This window comes from Oryx dammah, unplaced genomic scaffold (genome assembly GCF_014754425.2).
Source record: "Oryx dammah isolate SB20612 unplaced genomic scaffold, SCBI_Odam_1.1 HiC_scaffold_11077, whole genome shotgun sequence".
Lineage (NCBI taxonomy): Eukaryota > Metazoa > Chordata > Mammalia > Artiodactyla > Bovidae > Oryx > Oryx dammah.
Window position 1 is genome coordinate 3,114,499 of NW_024080471.1, and position 19,592 is coordinate 3,134,090.

Sequence of the window (19,592 nt, forward strand, 5' to 3'; positions counted from 1 at the left end):
TTCCAGAATGTCTGGCTCTAGGTGAGTGATCACACTATTGTGATTATATGGGTCATGAAGATCTTTTTTGTACAGTTCTTCTGTGAATTCTTGCCACCTCTTCTTAATATATTCTGCGTCTGTTAGGTCCATACCATTTCTGTCCTTTATTGAGCCCATCTTTGCATGAAATGTTCCCTTGGTATCTCTAATTTTCTTGTAGAGATCTCTAGTCCTTCCCATTCTATTGTTTTCCTCTATTTCTTTGCACTGATCACTGAGGAAGGCTTTCTTATCTCTCCTTGCTGTTGTTTGGAACTGTGCATTCAAATGGGTATATCTTTCTTTTTCTCCTTTGCTTTTTGCTTCTCTTCTTTTCACAGCTCTTTGTAAGGCCTCCTTGGATAGCCATTTAGCTTTTTGGCATTTCTTTTTCTTGGGGATGATCTTGCTCCCTGTCTCCTGTATAATGTCCTGAATCTCCATCCATAATTCATCAGGCACTCTGTCTATCAGATCTGGTCCCTTAACTCTATTTCTCACTTCCACTGTATAATTGTTAGGGATTTGATTTAGGTCATACCTGAATGGTCTAGTGGTTTTCCCTACTTTCTTCAATTTAATTCTGTATTTGGCAGTAAGGAGTTCATGGTCTCAGCCATAGTCAGCTCCCAGTCTTGTTTTTGCTGGCTGCATAGAGCTTCTCCATCTTTGGCTGCAAAGAATATAATCAATCTGATTTTGGGTTTGACCATCTGGTGATGTCCATGTGTAGTCTTCTATTGTGTTGTTGGAAGAAGGTGTTTGCTATGATAAGTGCATTTTCTTGGCAGAACTCTATTAGCATTTGCCCTGCTTCACTCTGTACACCAAGGCCAAATTTGCCTGTTACTCCAGGTGTTTCTTGACTTCCTACTTTTGCATTCCAGTCCCCTATAATGAAAAGGACATCTTTTTTGGGTGTTAGTTCTAAAAGATCTTGTAGGTCTTCATAGAACCATTCAACTTCAGCTTCTTCAGTGTTACTGGTTGGGGCACAGACTTGGATTACTGTGATACTGAATGGTTTACCTTGGAAATGAACAGAGATCATTCTTTTGTTTTTGAGACTGTGTCCAAGTATTGCATTTCAGACTCTTGTTGACTATGATGGCTACTCCAGTTCTTCTAAGGGATTCTTGCCCACAGTAGGAGATATAATGGTCATCTGAGTTAAATTCACCCATTCCAGCCCATTTTAGTTCGCTGATTCCTAAAATGTCGATGTTCCCTCTTGCCATCTCCTGTTTGATCACTTCCAATTTGCCTTGATTCATGGACCTAACATTCCAGGTTCATATGCAATATTGCTCTTTACAGCATCGGACCTTGTTTCCATTATGGTCCAACATTGGAGCAGCGAGTGACCAAGAGGATATACCCCACGTCCAAGGTCAGAGAAACCCCAGTAAGATGGTAGGCACTGGAGTGGCTGTGAGGAGATACCTCACATCCAAGGGCAAAGGAGAAGCCCTAGCAAGACGGTAGGAGGGGCAAATTTTTGTTTAGAATCAAATGCCATTCCCACCAGAGACGCTCAGAGGGCTCAAACAAACCTTGTGCGCACCAGGACCCAGGGGTCTCACAGAAACTGAGACAGAACTGTGTTGGAGCATCTCCTGTGGAGGTATGGGTCAGCAGTGGACTGCCGCAGGGGCAGGGGTTCTGGGTGTGGGTATGGCATGAGTCCTCTTGGAGGAGGTTGCCATTAATCCCACCATAGAGCTGCTAGAACTTACAGAGGACTGGGAAATAGACTCTTGGAGGGCACAGCAGAACACTGTGTACCAGGACCCAGGAGAAAGGAACAGTGACCCCACAGGAGACTGTCCCATACTTGCCTGTGGATGTCTGTGACTCTCCAGCAAAGGTATGGGTTGGTGGTGGCCTGCTGCAGGCCTGGGGGCACGGACTGTAGCAGTACATGTATGGGATCTTTGAGGGAGGTCACCATTATCTTCCCTGGTGGCTCAGATGGTAAAGCATCTGCCTAAAATTCAGGAGACCCAGGTTTGATCACTGGGTTGGGAAGATCCTCTGGAGAAGGAAATGGTAACCCACTCCAGTACTCTTGCCTGGAAAATCCCATGGGTGTAGGAGCGTTGTAGGCTACAGTCCATGGGGTCGCAAAGAGTCAGACACGAGTGACTTTCACCACTATCTTCTTTACCTCTACCATAGTTATAACATGTTGTTGTTCAGTCGTGTCCAACTCTTTGCAACCCCATGGACTGTAGTTGACCAGGTTCCTCTACCCATTGGATTTTCCAGGCAAGAGTACTGGAGTGGGTTGCCATTTCCTTCTCCAGGGGATCTTCCTGACCCAGGGATTGAACCCGGGTCTCCCACATTGCAGGCAGATGCTTTACCCTCTAAGCCACCAGGGAGAGAGGGAACTCAGCTTCACCCATTAACAGAAAGTTGGATTAAAGATTTATTGAGGCTGGAAGAAGTCCAAGTTGGAATCAAGACGAGAAATATCAATAACCTCAGATATGCAGATGACACCACCCTTGTGGCAGAAAGTGAAGAGGAACTAAAAAGCCTCTCGATGAAAGTGAAAGACGAGAATGAAAAAGTTGGCTTAAAACTCAGCATTCAGAAAACAAAGATCAGGGCATCTGGTCCCATCCCTTCATGGGAAATAGATTGGGAAACAGTGGCAAAAGTGTCAGACTTTATTTTGGGGGGCTCCAAAATCACTGCAGATGGTGATTGCAGCCATGAAATTAAAAGACGCTTACTCCTTGGAAGGAAAGTTATGAGCAACCTAGATAGCATATTCAAAAGCAGAGACATTACTTTGCCAACAAGGGTCCGTCTATTCAAGGCTATGGTTTTTCCAGTGGTCATGTATGGATGTGAGTTTTGGACTGTGAAGAAAGCTGAGCACCGAAGAATTGATGCTTTTGATCTGTGGTGTTGGAGAAGATTCTTGAGAGTCCCTTGGACTGCAAGGAGATCCAACCAGTCCATTCTAAAGGCGATTAGTCCTGGGTGTTCATTGGAAGGACTGATGCTGAAGCTGAAACTCCAATACTTTGGCCACCTCATGCAAAGAGTTGAGTCACTGGAAAAGACTCTGATGCTGGGAGGGATTGGGGGCAGGAGGAGAAGGGGACGACAGAGGATGAGATGGCTGGATGGCCTCACCGACTTGATGAACGTGAGTTTGGGTAGACTCCGGGAGTTGGTAATGGACAGGGAGGCCTAGCGTGCTGCGATTCATGGGACACAAAGAGTCAGACAGGACTGAGTGACTGAACTGAACTGAACTGAGCATTGCCCACCCATGAGAACAAGACCCAGTGCCCTCAGTCAATCTATCCCATCAGGAAGCTTTCATAAGCCTCTAATCCTTTTCCATCAGAGGGCAGACAGACTGAAAACCACAATCACAGAAAACTAACCAATCCAATCACATGGACCACAGTCTTGTCTAACCCAATGAAACTATGAGCCATGCTGTGTAGGGCCATCCAAGATGGGTGGGTCATAGTGGAGAGTTCTGACAAAATGTGGTCCATTGGAGAAGGGAATGGCAAACCACTTCAGTATTCCTGCCCTGAGAATCCCATGAACAGTATGAAAATGGGATATTATTTGGCTTTAAAAAGTATATTCCTGATACAGAATGGATGATCCTAAGGACAACAAGCTAAGTAAAATAAGACTGTCACCAAGAATACAAAGTAAGACATAAAGGACAAAGAAGTTGGATTCCACTCATATGAGGCACCTAGAGTAGTCAAATTCACAGAGACAGGAAGTCGAGTGGGATTTCAGTTCAGACAAATGCCCTGAACAAAACTCGGAAGAGAACAGGACAATTGTAATGAGATTTGACCAGGAAACCTGAGGGCCACCTAAAAGAGATCTTGGCCAAAATACCTACTAGCAGCAGGAGGGCTGAAGGGAATGAAAATCATAGTGTACCAGGACCTATATTACACTGTTATACAACATTATGTACATTCCATATAAGTTCTTCAATACAGAACAAAGTTAATATAGAATAAAATTAATTTAGAAAATTAATAAAATTAATATAGAAAACAATCAATATAGAAAAATCAATGTAGAACAAAATTAATATAAAAACAAAACAATATAGGTTATGTGCATTTAGTTTTGTTCTTATCCTATGTACTAAAATTACTAAAAAACTTTAGTGATCACCTTGGGGAGAATATGGCTTGGAAAGGAGAATTTCCTGGGATATGCCAGGGAACCAGGGCCAAGATAAATGAATCAAAGAAACTTTCTACAGAGAATATTTTCTTGAGTATCAAGATAATACTGCTCACTATCCTCATCTCTTTGATCTTCTTCATCTAGAGGGCACTCAATCAAATTGTCTGGTTAGCTAATCAGCATAGCACTGGAAGGGTGGAGCTAGAGATTAGAGATGGAAAGGGAAAGTGATGGCTAAACATGGCGGAAATCTGGCACTAAATACAAGTAAGAGAAAGGATGCTGGAAAAGAAAATGAGCCTTGTAATAGAAAGAGTAGGAAATGGAAGAAAAGATATGAGGGTTTTTTGAGTTATACATATGAACTATATACCAGTGGTCCCCAATCTTTTTGGCAATCTTTTCTGGAACATAATTTTTCCATGGACTAGGGGTGGGAGGAATGATTTAAGCATACTACATTTATTTTGCACTTTATTTCTATTATTATTACATAAGGAGTATGCAACCTATATCCCTCACATGCACAGATCATAGTAGGGTTTGCACTCTTATGGGAATCTAACGTCACTGCTGATCTGACAGGAGTTGGAGCTCAGGCAGTAATGGAAGTGATGGGGAGTGGCTATAAATACAGATGAAGCTTGTCTGGCTTGCTTGCTACTCACCTGCTGTGTGGCCTAGTTCCTAACAGGCCACAGAGTCGTAACCAATTCATGGTGCAGGGGTTGGGGACCCCTGCTCTATATGGCAGATCTAGAGTCAAGTATGTTAAAGAACCCCTGGAAGCTTGGGAGAAATGGGAAAGTATAGAATACCCATTCAGTGAAGCAGAAGGTAAGAATGTTTTATGCAGAAAGATACTCGATGTGAAAGCCAAACTCAAAAGAGGGTTATAAATAATCATAGGCAAAAGAGGGCTACATATAAAGCATACAGGCTCATTTTATCTCTCTTTACTTTGAAATGTATTGTGGAATCCTTAATAACATGATTTTGTTTGTTCTCTGAAATAAAACAATCACTGTGAAAGAAATCTGAAACAATGCTACGTATATATCATACATACCAGATCACATCCATTAAGAACAGGCGTCCATTGTCACTATTTACTTAACTATTTTACCAGAGTAACATCATGGCACCAAAATGATGTACAAAATCCAGTAATTCTTGAGAACAAAGATTTGATATATTAAGTATAGAAATAGAAGTCATCACTTAATGAAATGGTTTAAAAGAACAGTGGAGACAAATACAGATTTATGAGTTTGTTCATTGCTGATGATTGCTCATTATGAAGAATACTTGCTGGAAAATGTGCATTATTCTGATGCCAGTTTATACTGAATTAGGAAATCTCATTCAACATAATCCTCATCAATATCAGAGGTCTAGCTGATTTGTCAGACATCTAATATTTAGTGACATACAGTCAAAAAATAACCAAAGTTTTTCATTTTCAGAAAGGAAAATCAGCCACTTAAGTGCCTAAAAAAGAGGATTGAACTTGTGAAAAAGTTATCCACTGAAATCTCTTCTCTATCTTACCAAAGTGACCCAGGGATTCTTTACAGTCATGGAAAACTCATGAGGCTCGAAATCTTTCTGGGTGAGGAATACTTCCCCCAGCTCTTGCACCTGTAATCCTGTGCACATGTGTAAATCCTAGTTGGCAAATCATGGGAGCTTTGGGTGGAAAAATGGCTAATAACGTGACTTTAGGTCAAGTCCAAGTTAAAGTAACTTGCCCACTTGCTTCTAAAGGTAATTGAGATATGTACATTACATGGCTTCTGACCCAAAGTTATTTTAATAATTAAAAGGTAGTTGACAGGATATACTGGCTGAGCTTTTATCCTTGGAGAAAAAAGTCATAGAAGTCAGCTCTGCTCCAAGGCACTGATCAGCATCAAGATGTTAAATCTGAGTGGAAAGTAAGAAGCAAATGTCCAATGCCCAAATATCTATTTGCATTTACAAATTAATACAATGATTACTTTTAAGAGAAAAGGAGCTGGTGCTCTAACCATTTCCATTTGGAGTGGGGCACATCAGGGACCTCGCTGATAGGCTAGAGAGAGTAATAAAATGTGGGAGACAGAGATCCCTGAGAGGAAATGGAGTCCAAAGCAGTGTTCAACACTATACAGAAGTGGAGGAGCCAGAGGGAAGGTTAACCATGGGAATAAGGGTCACAAAGGATCACTAGGAGACCTGTATCATTAAAGATCTCGGAGTCTTTATTTCCCCTATTAAGACCTGCTTCAAAAACTATTTTACTTTTATTTATTTTTTTAAGGGAAGGGATATATTTATATGTATGGCTGACTCATTTTGCTGTACAGTAGAAATTAACACAACATTGTAAAGCAACTATAATAAAAATTAATTAAAAAATAAAAGAATAAATACGTTTTAAAAGCCATTAAAAAAATCATACGATATATGTTCTTTTTTATCCACAACTCAGAGCAAATTCAAGCTTACAAAGTGAAGCAACTTTCTTATTGTCATGTAGCTAACAGATGACAATACTATCATATTTATATACAGAGGTTTGCAGATGCATCACGTATATAAATACTATAAGTAATACGATTATGTTAGACCAACGTATTCCACTTTTTTCCTTTTAATTATGTTCCAATGCATAATTTCCAGACACAAAATGGAAAGAAAGAGGTACAGCCATGTGAAAGGGAAAGTGGCTGGCTGGCATGACTGAGCAGAGGAGACCACACAACTTCCTGGCCTCCCTCTGTTCATGTGAGATGGAGATGGGCTCGGAAGCAGCTGGAAGGCTGCCTGCCAACTAGCCAGGGCAGTCCACAGAAGCAGGGGGAAGAGACCACAGAGTGTCAGTCCAATTGGAGCCAAGTGGGATAAAGTGAAGACCCCTATGAGAGCCCAGAGAGAACCCACTAGCAGGTGCCAAAGACAGGGGAAGTCTGCCAGGGAAAACCACTAAAGGCTAGTGCCAAAAAAGACCAGTCTCTGTGTTTCCACTAATCCACATTGCATCCTTAAATGCCAACAGGGCAAGTGAGGCAGAGGCCAATAGGGGCAGCATCCTGGAGCCCAAAGGAGATGGCAGCCAGAGGATCCTGGTGCCCACTGACCTAAATCACATCCTTCATGATATAATGGAAGCCACACTCTCACTGCACGCACAGAAGCTGTCTTTACCTGTATTTTTGGCACTGTTTAAATTATTGCTTCAAAAATAAATTCTCTATGTCTGTTATATTTAACAGAGACACACACACATATATATTTATTTATATTTATATGATAAATATAACAGACATAGAGAATAGACTTACAGACATGGGGAGAGGGGAGGAAAGGGTGAGATGTATGGAAAGAGTAAATGGAAGCATATTACCATATGTAAAATAGATAGCCAACAGGAATTTGCTGTATGGCTCAGAAAACTCAAACAGGGGCTCTGTATCAACCTAGAGGGGTGGGATGGGGAGGCAGATGGAAGGGAGGTTCAAGAGGGAGGGGATATATGTATACCTATGGCTGATTCATGTTGGGTTTGACAGAAAACAACAAAATCCTGTAAAGCAATTATCCTTCAAAAAAATAAAATAAAATAAATTCTGAAAGTGTTTAAACCAGCAGCATAGAGTTAACATAAAGGAACTGAATTTCATCCACATATCTGTGTTGTAGAGAGAATGAAAATCTTGACCACATCACAAAGAACTCTTCTTTTAAAATTAGCATGTATATAAACAGCTCTTATCAGTTTTAATGAGGTCATAGATAATTTGTGTTGTCCGGCACTGTCACTTCAGTTGTGTTCAACTCTTCCCAACCCCATGAACCCACCAGGCTCCTCTGTCCATGGGATTCTCCAGGCAAGAATGCTGGGGTGGTTTGCCATGCTCTCCTCTAGGGGATCTTCCCAACCCAAGGATTGAACCCACATCTCCTATATCGCCTGCGTTGGCAGGCAGGTTCTTTACCACTAGTCCCATCTGAGAAGCCTATAGATAACTTAAGTAGCCCCTGACAGTAATTCATGAATAATCCATGGACATGAGTTTGCGCAAACTCAGGGAGATAGTGATGGACCAAGAAGCCTAGTGTGCTGCAATTCACAGGGCTGTAAAGAGTTGGACATGACTTAGCAACTGAACAACAATTAACTCTTAAGTGTTTCTTTGATAGGATAATTACAGCTATGTTTACTGTTGAGAAAGGCCAATTATAAAATTTTAGCAAATAAGTGTCTGAGATAATTATGAAATAAATGACTACTCCATTCAATCATTCTAACACAATGATGCTTTTCTTAGAATAACATTTTTTAGTCATTCTAGAACAAAGATCTTGAGCTAGTTAATTTAACTCTATACAAATATGGTACATCTTTGCCAGGAATTTTTAATCTATCATTAAGAATACACTTGCACCCAGACACATTATGTGTATTTGTGATCAATGAAAGTGTTAAGTCACTTAGTCGTGTCGAACTCTGAGACCCCATAGACTGTGCTGTGCCAGGCTCCTCTGTCCATGGAATTGCCCAGGCAAGAATACTAGAGTGGGTCACCATTTTCTTCTCCAGGGGTTCTTTTCCGACCCAGGGATCCAACCCAGGACTCCCACGCTGCAGGCAGATTCTTTACTGTCTGAGCCACCAGGAATCATTTATTTACCTGGAGAAAGCTGTACTTTGTTGATAACTGTTCATCTTGGAGTTGCTGCTCTGTCACTGGAACTACTGTTTCACAAGGCTAGGAGCCTGGTAATGCTGATGAGCTTAAAATTCCATACTGGACTGCCCTAAAGGAGAGCAAAGAAACTTCCTCCAAGTTCTCTTCCAATCTATATTCCTAGGAAAAATCCTCATGCTCCAAGGGGAATTTATGTCCCATCCTACTTGACAGTGGGGCTTCCTGCCTACAATGCACGAGGCGCAAGTTCGATCTCTGGGTTGGGAAGATCCCCTGGAGGAGGTCATGGCAACCCACTCCAGTATTCTTGCCTGGAGAATCCCATGCACAGAGGGGCCAGGAGGGCTACAATCCATGGGGTGGCAAAGAGTTGGACACAACTGAAGTGACTGAGCACGCACGCATGCCTATATGACAGCAATTTAGGGTGAAAAGTAAATAACTACCTGGATCCAAAGAATTCCTCAAAGGTAGTAAACATAAACAGAAGAGCATGAATCAAAGCGAACTGAAATGAGGCATCTAAGTAAAGATGGACAACTCTGATACAAGATATAATGTGTTCTAACAACTACAGCCTCCCTTTCCATTAGCAGGTACAATTGCTGCCACTTACGGAACTAATGTCTTCCCTACCTCTTATTACTATGACAAATTGCTAGTGGAATGCCTTGCAAAGTGAGTAATGTCTTGCTAGACATCTGTAATTCACTTAAACTGATTAACATAATAACAGACACGATGACATAATCTCCGGATTCACATTAATAACTATAGCTTGGCATGCTCTTGAGGATGTGCAGCTGAATCAAAATTAAAGATGCTTCAAATGAAAATAGTGTTTTGTCCATGTGATGCTTTAACATACATCATTTTCTTATTTGGACATGCTATAAAACAAAGCCAAATCAGAGCCTGCTACCTTCTTAATCTCTTTAATCATAATAACAAATTGCCTGAATGTGAGGAAAGTTATCACCAGAGAACAAGAGTGTTATTTATCCAATATTGGAAATTTTTGTCGTTGTGTGTGTGTCTGACTCTTTGCAACACCATGGACTGTAGCCCGCCAGGCTCTGCTGACCATGAGATTTCCCAGGCAAGAATATTGGAGTGGGTTGCTATTTCCTTCTCTAGGGGATCTTCCCAACCCAGGGATGAAACTCACATATCGTGCATCTCCTGAATTGCAGACAGATTGTTTACCACCGAGCCACCAGGTAAACCCATGGAAATGAAAGAATGCCTAATAGCAAGTATTCCAATCTACTTTCAGTAAACATCATGAGGGATATTTAAGCAAGAAATTCTTTTTAGGAATTTAGACATTTAAGCAAACCATTAGGCAATGTTTCCTTACAAGAAACCTTGTAAAAACATTTTTATAGTAAATTAAATCACTTTTTACTGAACATTTAAAACTTGATTTCTACAGCATTTAGTTGGCACAGAACAACAGACAGCTTTGTATTATGCCCTAAGTAATTGAGAACACAGGAAAAATTCGAGGTAAAAAGTAATTTGGGTAAAAATATATTTTATTTTCACCCAAAACACTTCCCATTTTATACTATTACAGTTATGTAGCTTTGACTAACTTTAGCTAACTAAAAACTCTGGTTAACACCTACATTCCAATATATTCCTAAACTGCATCAGATGTTAAGCTATTAGAGAAAAGAAATCTACACACTGCAGCATTCAGTAGGATGAATTATGCCCCCCAGAGATATCTTAAACCCTCGATGAGGATGAAATGCCTAATCTCTGGAATCTGTAACTGTTACCTTAACTGGAATAAAGGGTCTTTGCCAGTGTGATTACATTAAGGATCTTGAGATGGGGAGATTGGATTGTCTAGGTGGACCCTAAATGTATTACTTGTCTAGAAGACAAAGAGAGATTTGACTCTCAGAGGAGGAGGTGATGTGAAGATGGAGACACAGACAGTAGTGCTGTGGCCACAAAGCAAGGAAGAAAGGCAGCTACCAGACGCTGGCAAAGCTGGGAACAGATTCTCTCTTCTAATTTTCAGGGGAGTAAGACCCTGTCAGCACCCTGATTTTGGACTTCTGTCCTCCACAACTGTGAAATAATACATTTCTATTGTGCAAAGATATTTGGTTTTGTTGTTTTAATAGTGGTAAGAGAAAATGAAAACACATTTGATTTTTGTTCCTCTCGACTCCAGTAAAGTTTAGAATCAAGGAGACTTTATACCAAGAGACTTATACCATTTTAAAAGTCTCTCTCTCTCTTTTAAAGTTTCTCTCTCTCTCTCTCTGTATATATATATGTAATATATTGTCTGTGTGTGCATCTTCTTAATGATCCTGGAACAAGAAAAAGGTAAAAGACCCAATGAAAATATATTTCTGCTAAAAATATAGTTACTTTCATTGGTTAACAACTGCAATAGATATTTTAGGAAATATGGTTCTGTGAACTATGAGAATAGAAGATGGTTTTAAGTGTTTAGATACTATTTTTAATGGAATAAAAAATTGAATTTTCTGTTTCAGTATGGAAAATGGAAAGAAAAGAAAATGTTTTTGCTTTGTGTGTGTGATGAAAACACTTAAGATCTATTCTCTTAGCATATTTTAAGTACGCAATACAATATTATTTAATGCTGTATATTAGACTCTTAAAACATATTCCGTCTTATAACTGAATATTTGTACCCTTTTACAAACATCTCTGCATTTTCCCTATCTTCTAGCCTCTGGAAGGGCAATCTCCTTCTTCACAGGGACTTTATAAATAGACATTTAAATCTCTTGGGATGACTTTTAAAAGTATAAAACCTAGTTACAGGTAATTAGTTCCATTAAAATATTTTTCGAGATTTCCTCTAGATATGTTTTTATATCATGTGATCTACAATGTTTCCTTTGTCTATTCTTATTCTTGAATCTTTGGGGATTTTAACTAATTTTACACCGGTCCTTCTAGCTCCTTATCTGGAACAATTAAGCATAGTTTTTTAAAATGTTATACATATTTTACTTTGTACTAGGTCACTGGATTACTTTTTCAAGGTTTAGTTACAATCTTCATTATTCTATGAAACTAATTCTAAGCGTTGAGTTCAATATAGTGCACTTTTTACAAATGACATAAGCAGAAATTTGCCTCCTCTTCATTCCACTTGAAGTTCTTCATTCTAGAGTCATTTCTAAGTAACCAAAGCTAGAAATATAGGCATTATCTCATTAAAGAGTCCCTGACATGGCTAAGCATTGAGTTTCTAAAAATCGTTTTCTGTTATTAAATGTTTACAAAATCTGTGACAGGAATGTCAGCATGCTTTTTGAACCATTTCCTGCCCTTGTTCCAGTGCTTATGAAAAAGAGGAATGCTTTAGATAAACCAGCTGCTAGATTTCCTAGAACAGTAAATTACTCTAACACTCCTATTTGATGTGATCCTGCCACATTTTTTTTCCAGCAGGATTTCCTCATGTTTCACAACTATTTGTTTCCACTTTAAATTAGCTCCCTACAAACAGTCTCTTGTCAAATGCATGCCTAGCTATCCACACAGAGTATTCATGATTAAAGAGACCCTCCAATTCATTACAACCATCTCCCTTTAATTAAAAAGTCACAAAACACAACGTTTTCACTGACATTTTGACTCCCTGCCTTAAAACAAGTCATTGCTATAGTTAATATGAAACTTCTATGAACTCATTTGGAATCCTTCATGATTATTGAGGTACTACATGGTTAACATGTTTTGGATTAAATAATGGCAATAATGAAAAGTCATTCAAATATCTGAGGAGCTAGCATAAAAGTAATTCAAATTTATTTCTAATTTCTTAGCTTAAGCCATTCTGGTCTCTTCTACTTTACTTATTTTCTCCAATACTGGTTATTTTATTTTTTTTTTTACTGGAAAAATACATGTTGCTTTATTTTTCAGGTACCTATCTTTTACTTTTTACTGGAGTATAATTACTTTTACAATGTTGTGTCTAGAATCTCCCTCTCTTTCCACACTCCATCCCTCCCACTGAGGTCATTACAGAACACCGAGCTAAGCTCCCTGGGCTATACAGCTATTCTAATGACATCCTGATGATTCTTTGTTAAGTCAGCTATCTGAGAATCTAACAATTTGATGCATGCTCATCTTCCTGAGCTAAGCCATGTTTGCGATGATCAATTTATTTTTAGAAACAAATAAATATTCATAATTTTGATTCTATAAACTGAGAGAGATAATGTGCATCTGGAGAGATCTTTTCAGGATCTCTTGTCTTATTGCTCCACATCCAGCGTGGAATAAAACAAACAAACAAATGAAAAAAAAAAAAACACTCTTTTTGAGAAGATAGGTAAGTCTCTGAGATTGTAAGCATTTTTAGAAAATAATATAAATTCTACCAGTGCAAATTACAGTGATGTGATTATGTTAATGCCATAAATAAAAGGTCCATTGAGCAGTTTACTGTTTCTTTGCCTATATAAATAATGAGTTCCAGTCTCTTCCACTTCACTACCTGTTAAAATTTCCTTTACATAGTTAAATAAATATTTGTCTGTGGAAATCTTCTAAAGGAATGATTCTTTTTCCTTTTTAAAATGCTCTGAACAGAACACTAATGGTGGCTCAGACGGTAAAGTGTCTGTCTACAATGTGGGAGACCAGGGTTCAATCCCTGGTTTGGGAAGATCCCCTGGAGAAGGAAATGGCAATCCACTCCAGTACTATTGCCTGGAAAATCCCATGGACAGAGGAGCCTGGTAGGGTACAGTCCATGGGGTCGCAAAGAGTCGGACACGACTGAGCGACTTCACTTTCACACTAAATTTAATCATTAAGTCTCAGGAAGTTTGAATGACAGACACAAACCTTTTCTTTTGATGATGTTGTACTAACAGTTTTTGGGTTTGGGCATCAGCCAGTCTTAGGTATAGACATCAGTTCTATAACTTATCAACTTCACAAACCATAAACTCAGAGGCTATCTCTTGATCTGACAGAAGGTAATAATATCTATTCTATAGAGTTGTTATGAAGATCAAATGACTAAAATGTAAATATATAAATGAAAAACTCCTGGGCACATATCCTGAAATGATGAAAACTACAATTCAAAAAAATACATGGGTCTCAACGTTCATAGCAGAACTCTTCACAATGGCCAAGACTTGGAAACAACCTAAATGTATATAAACAAATGAACAAGTAAAGATGTGGTACATATATAGCATGGAATACTACTCAGCCTGAAAGAAGAATGGAGTAATGTCATTTGTAGCAATATGAGGGACCTAGAGATTATCATACTAAGTGAAGTAGCTCAGAAAGAAAGATAAACACCATATGCTATAAATTCTATGTGGAACCTCAAAATTGACACAAATGAACTTTTTTATGAAATAGAAACAGACAGACAAACAAAATTAATTTATGGATACCAAAAGATATATACAGGGGGAGGATAAATTGAGAGTTTGGGATTAGCAGATAAAACCTACTATATGTAAAACAGATAAACAAGTTTCCACTGTATAACATAGAGAACTATATTCAACATCCTGTAATAAGCTATAATGGAAAAGAATCTGAAAAATAATATATATATGAATCACTTAAGCATTTTGCGCTATGCCAGAAAATAACACAAAACTGTTAATCAACTATACTTCAAATTTTTTGACTGAGAAATTCTATTTACACAATTTGTAGTAGTAGTAAATCTTCATCAATTGTTTCACTCATTTAGTATTTAGTGTCTATCACACAGTAAGTTCTATTCTTGGTTCCAGGACTAGAGGTGTGTGTGAACAACACCAGGTTTTTTTCTCTGCTTCCATGGAGCTTACATTCTGATGAATAGATGGATAATAAGCAAAGCCATGAGTGTTTAAGAAATGATACATATATGACAGAAATACAATGTAGAGGTGTGTTTTAGAGTAGCTGGGGTGCTCCTTTTGCACTCAATAGGCAGGAAGCCACTAGGAGAGGTGACATTTTCAGTGAAACCTGAACAAAAGGGAAGAGGCATCTGGAGTGTGAGGGGAGAGACTTTCCACCCACAACAGCAGAACAGATGCAAGCTTGGCAGATAAAGCAGCATATCCTCCTCTTGGCAGGGAAGGATGGTGGGACGAGGTGAAAAACAGGGGTAGGTCACGGCCATAGGGAACCCTGGGAGCCATAACAATCTTGAGATTTTCTTCAGGTATTCTGAAAAGCCCCTGCAGGACTGTGAGCAAGTGAGTGACAGGACTGACACAAGAGCGGTCAGGGAAAAGCAGGAGAGAAGGGACCGCTTAGAGCACCCTGGGCAAGACTGCTGACTGGATTGGTGCTGGAAAAGCTGGAAGAAAGAGGACAGAATTACAATGTGTTCTGAAGACTGAGTCAATAAAACTTATAGATGATCTGAATGTGGGAAATGAGAAAAGAAAAAAAAAGAACACCTAGCCTTTGGTTTGGATCTCCTGGAAATAGTCTGGAAAACAGAGATGAGACAGATGAGGGAGAAGAAAGTTTGTGGTAGGACACATAAAATCTCCAGTTTTATTTTGGACAAGGTTTTTAATTTTTAACTTTATGTTGGAGTATAGTTGATGGTAGCTTAGTGGTAGGGAATCGACCTACCAATGCAGGAGACATGAGTTCCATCCCTGGGTTGGGAAGGTCCCCTGGAGAAGGAAATGGCAACCTACTCAGTATTCTTGCCTAGGAAATCCCATGGACACAAGAGCCTGGTGGGTTACAGTCCATGGAGTCACAAAAGAGTTGGACCTGACTTAGCGACTAACAATAGTTGACTAACAGTGTTGTGCTATTTTCAGGGGTACAGCATGGATATAAGAGTTGGACTATAAGGAAAGCTGAGCACCGAAGAACTGATCCTTTTGAACTATGGTGTTGGAGAAGACTCTTGAGACTCCCTTGGACTGCAAGGAGATCCAACCAGTCCATTCTAAAGGAAATAAGTCCTGAATATTCATTGGAAGGACTGATCTTAAAGCTGAAACTCCAATACTTTGGCCACCCAATTCAAAGAACTGACTCATTGGAAAAGATCCTGATTCTAGGAAAGATGGAGGGCAGGAGGAGAAGGGGACAACAGAGGATGAAATGGTTGGATGACATCACTGATGTGATGGATGTGAGCTTGAGTAGGCTCCGGGAGATGGTGATGGACAGGGAAGCCTGGAGTGCTGCAGTCCATGGAGTTGCAGAGTCGGACATGACTGAGCAACTGAACTGAACTGATATATAGATATATACACACACATACACATATGTGGGCTTCCCCAGTGACTCAGTGGTAAAGAATCTGCTTGCAATGCAGGGGACACAGGAGACCTGGGTTTGATCACTGAGTCAGGAAGACCCCCTGGAGGAGGGCAAGGCAACCCACTCCAGTATTCTTGCCTGGAGAATTCTATGGATAGAGGAGCCTGGTGGGCTACAGTCCACAGGGTCGCAAAAAGTCAGATATGATTGAAGCAACTGAGCATGTATGCATGCATAGGTACATGAATAGGAAAAGGAAAGTGAAAATCCCTCAGTCCTGTCTGACTCTTTGTGCCCCCATGGACTGTAGCCTGCCAGGCTCCTCTGTCCATGGAATACTCCAGACAAGAATAGTGGAGTGGGTAGCTATTCTCTTTTCCAGGGGATCTTCCCAACTGAGGTATCAAACCCAGGTCTTACACACTGCAGGCAAATTCTTTATTGTCTGAGCCAACAGGTATATGTATATATGCGCCCTTTCTCAGATTCTTTTCCCATATAGGTGATTAGAAAGTATTGAGCAAAGTTCCCTGTGCTATATAGTATGTCCTTATCGATTATCTATTACGTATCTAGTAGCATGTATCATGGAAAAAGCAAGAGCTGAACTGAGCATGTATATGTTAATCCCAGTCTCCTAATTTACCCCTCCCTTCACATTTTCCCTTTAGTAAAAGGGAATGATTTTTTCCAAGCTTGTTTTGCACAAGTTAATTTAGATCTACTATTAGGCATTCAAGTAAAGCATACCATTTTAGTTGCATGTAGTCTGATTGTCAAAGAAGGGATCAGAGCTGGGATTGTTACATGAACTGTTGAGTCCTGCCCCAAGGCCACAGGTGCACGGCCTTGTACCAAGGCCATACATGAGGAGCCCAGAACCAAGGTCACCTCCTAAGCTGACTAAGCCCTTTCGTAACTGTTGCCAAAAGTCCCCTTGATCATCACCAGCAGGCTTCCTGATCCCAAATCAGGCAAAAAAAAATGCGCACTCTATAGCGTCCTAACCAACCACCTAATATCAACCTTGCAGCAGGAATTTTCTTTGTCTTGAGGCCATAAAAATTGGCTATTAATCCATGAATACCGTCAACTTCACCTGGCCTGTCAGCATGTCAGCCCTCTGTGCTCACAGCACTATCATCACTTCTGCTCTTTGTTCTTAAAAAGCTTACTTCCTTCCAAACTGCTTTGCCTGGAAATTATTTTCCAACCCATGCTCAGACTGCCTCAACATGAACATACAGTCAAGGTTTGTTTGGAATGATATTAAAGAAAGTTATAATACAGAATGATCACCATAATATATCATAAATTACATAAAATGTTATGTTTCCCGTAAGTTTCTTTTAGAGTAATACTTTGAGACATGGAAAATGGGAATGCATTACTATATTTTGAGAGGAAAAAGGTATGAATAAGATGATTCTGTATTTGTATAAATATATATAAATTTTAGAAGACAAGAATATAAAACTATTTGAAGAGTTACTTTGAAGTTTTTCAGTGTTAAGATTAGAAGTGTTTATATTACTTTCTGTATCTTTGGTTTTGTATTTTCAAGTTTATAAAAAATGGAAAATTAATGGTAATAAACACAAATTACTTTAAAAATATCAGTCAGTCAGTTCAGTTGCTCAGTCATGTCTGACTCTTTGTGACCCCATGGACTACAACACATCAGCTTCCCTGACCATCACCAAATCCCGGAGTTTACTGAAACTCATGTCCATCACATCAGTGATACCATCCAACCATTTCATCCTCTGTCATCCCCTTCTCCTCCTGCCTTCAGTCTTTCCCAATATCAGGGTCTTTTCCAATGAGTCAGTTCTTTGCATCAGGTGGAAAAAGTACTGGAGTTTCAGCTTCATCATCAGTCCTTCCAATGAGTAATCAGGACTGATGGACTGGTTGGATCTCCTTGCAGTCCAAGGGACTCTCAAGAGTCTTCTCCAACACCGCAGTTCAAAAGCATCAATTCTTCGGCACTCAGCTTTCTTTATAGCACAACTCTAACATCCATACATGACTACTGGAAAAATCATAGCTTTGACTGGATGGACCTTTGTTGGCAAAGTAATATCTCTGCTTTTTAATATGCTATCTAGGTTGGTCATAGCTTTTCTTCCAAGGAGCGAGCATCTTTTAATTTCATGGCTGCAGTCACCATCTGCAGTGATTTTGGAGTCCAAGAAAATAAAAGTCTCTCACTGTTTTCATTGATTCCCCATTTATTTGCTTTGAAGTAGATGGGACAGGATGCCATGGTCTTAGTTTTCTGAATGTTGAGCTTTAAGTCAACTTTTTCACTCTCCTCTTTCACTTTCATCAAGAGGCTCTTTAGTTCTTCTTTACTTTCCACCGTAATGGTGGTGTCATCTGCATATCGGAGGTTATTGATATTTCTTCCGGCAATATGGATTCTAGCTTGTGCTTCATCCAGCCCAGCATTTCACATGACGTACTCTGCATATAAGTTAAATAAAGAGGGTGACAATCTACAGCCTTGACGTACTCCTTTTCCGATTTGGAACCAGTCTGTTGTTCCATGTCCAGTTCTAACTGTTGCTTCCTGGCCTGCATACAGATTTTTCAAGAGGCAGGTTAAGTGGTCTGGTATTCCCATCTCTTTCAGAATTTTCCACAGTTTATTGTGATCCACACAGTCAAAGGCTTTGGCATGGTCAATAAAGCAGAAATAGAAGTCTTTCTGGAACTCTCTTGCTTTTTCCACGATCCAGCGGATGTTGGCAATTTGATCATGGTTCCTCTGCCTTTTCTAAGTCCAGCTTGAACATCTGGAAGTTCTCGGTTCACGTACTGTTGAAGCCTGGCTTGGAGAATTTTGGGCATTCCTTTGCTAGTGTGTGAGATGAGTTCAAGTGTGAGGTGGTTTGAACATTCTTTGGCATTCCTTTTCCTTGGGATTGGAATGAAAACTGACCTTTTCCAGTCCTGTGGCCACTGCTGAATTTTCCAGATTTGCTGGCATAGTGAGTGCAGAACTTTCACAGTATCATCTTTTAGGATTTGAAATAGCTCAACTGGAATTCCATCACCTCCACTAGCTTTGTTTGTAGTGATGCTTTCTAAGGCCCACTTGACTTCTCATTCCAGGATGTCTGGCTCTAAGTGAGTGATCACACCATCTTGATTATCTGGGTCATGAAGATCTTTTTTGTACAGTTCTGTGTATTCTTGCCACCTCTTCATAATATCTTCTGTTTCTGTTAGGTCCATACCATTTCTGTCCTTTATTGAGCTCATCATCTTTGCATGAAATGTTCCCTTGCTATCTCTAATTTTCTTAAAGAGATCTCTAATCTTTCCCATTTTATTGTTTTCCTCTATTTCTTTGCACTTATCAGTTATAACAAAACCAATAAATGCACTAAGAAAGATTTAGCAAAA

At 39.6% G+C, this 19,592-nt stretch overlaps 1 protein-coding gene across 1 annotated transcript in view; it reads right to left on the bottom strand.

Moving 5' to 3' along the window:
• Positions 1–19,592, bottom strand: part of LOC120860471 (muscarinic acetylcholine receptor M3) — a 392,147-nt gene that overhangs the window by 358,768 nt on the left and 13,787 nt on the right. The window lies entirely within an intron of this gene.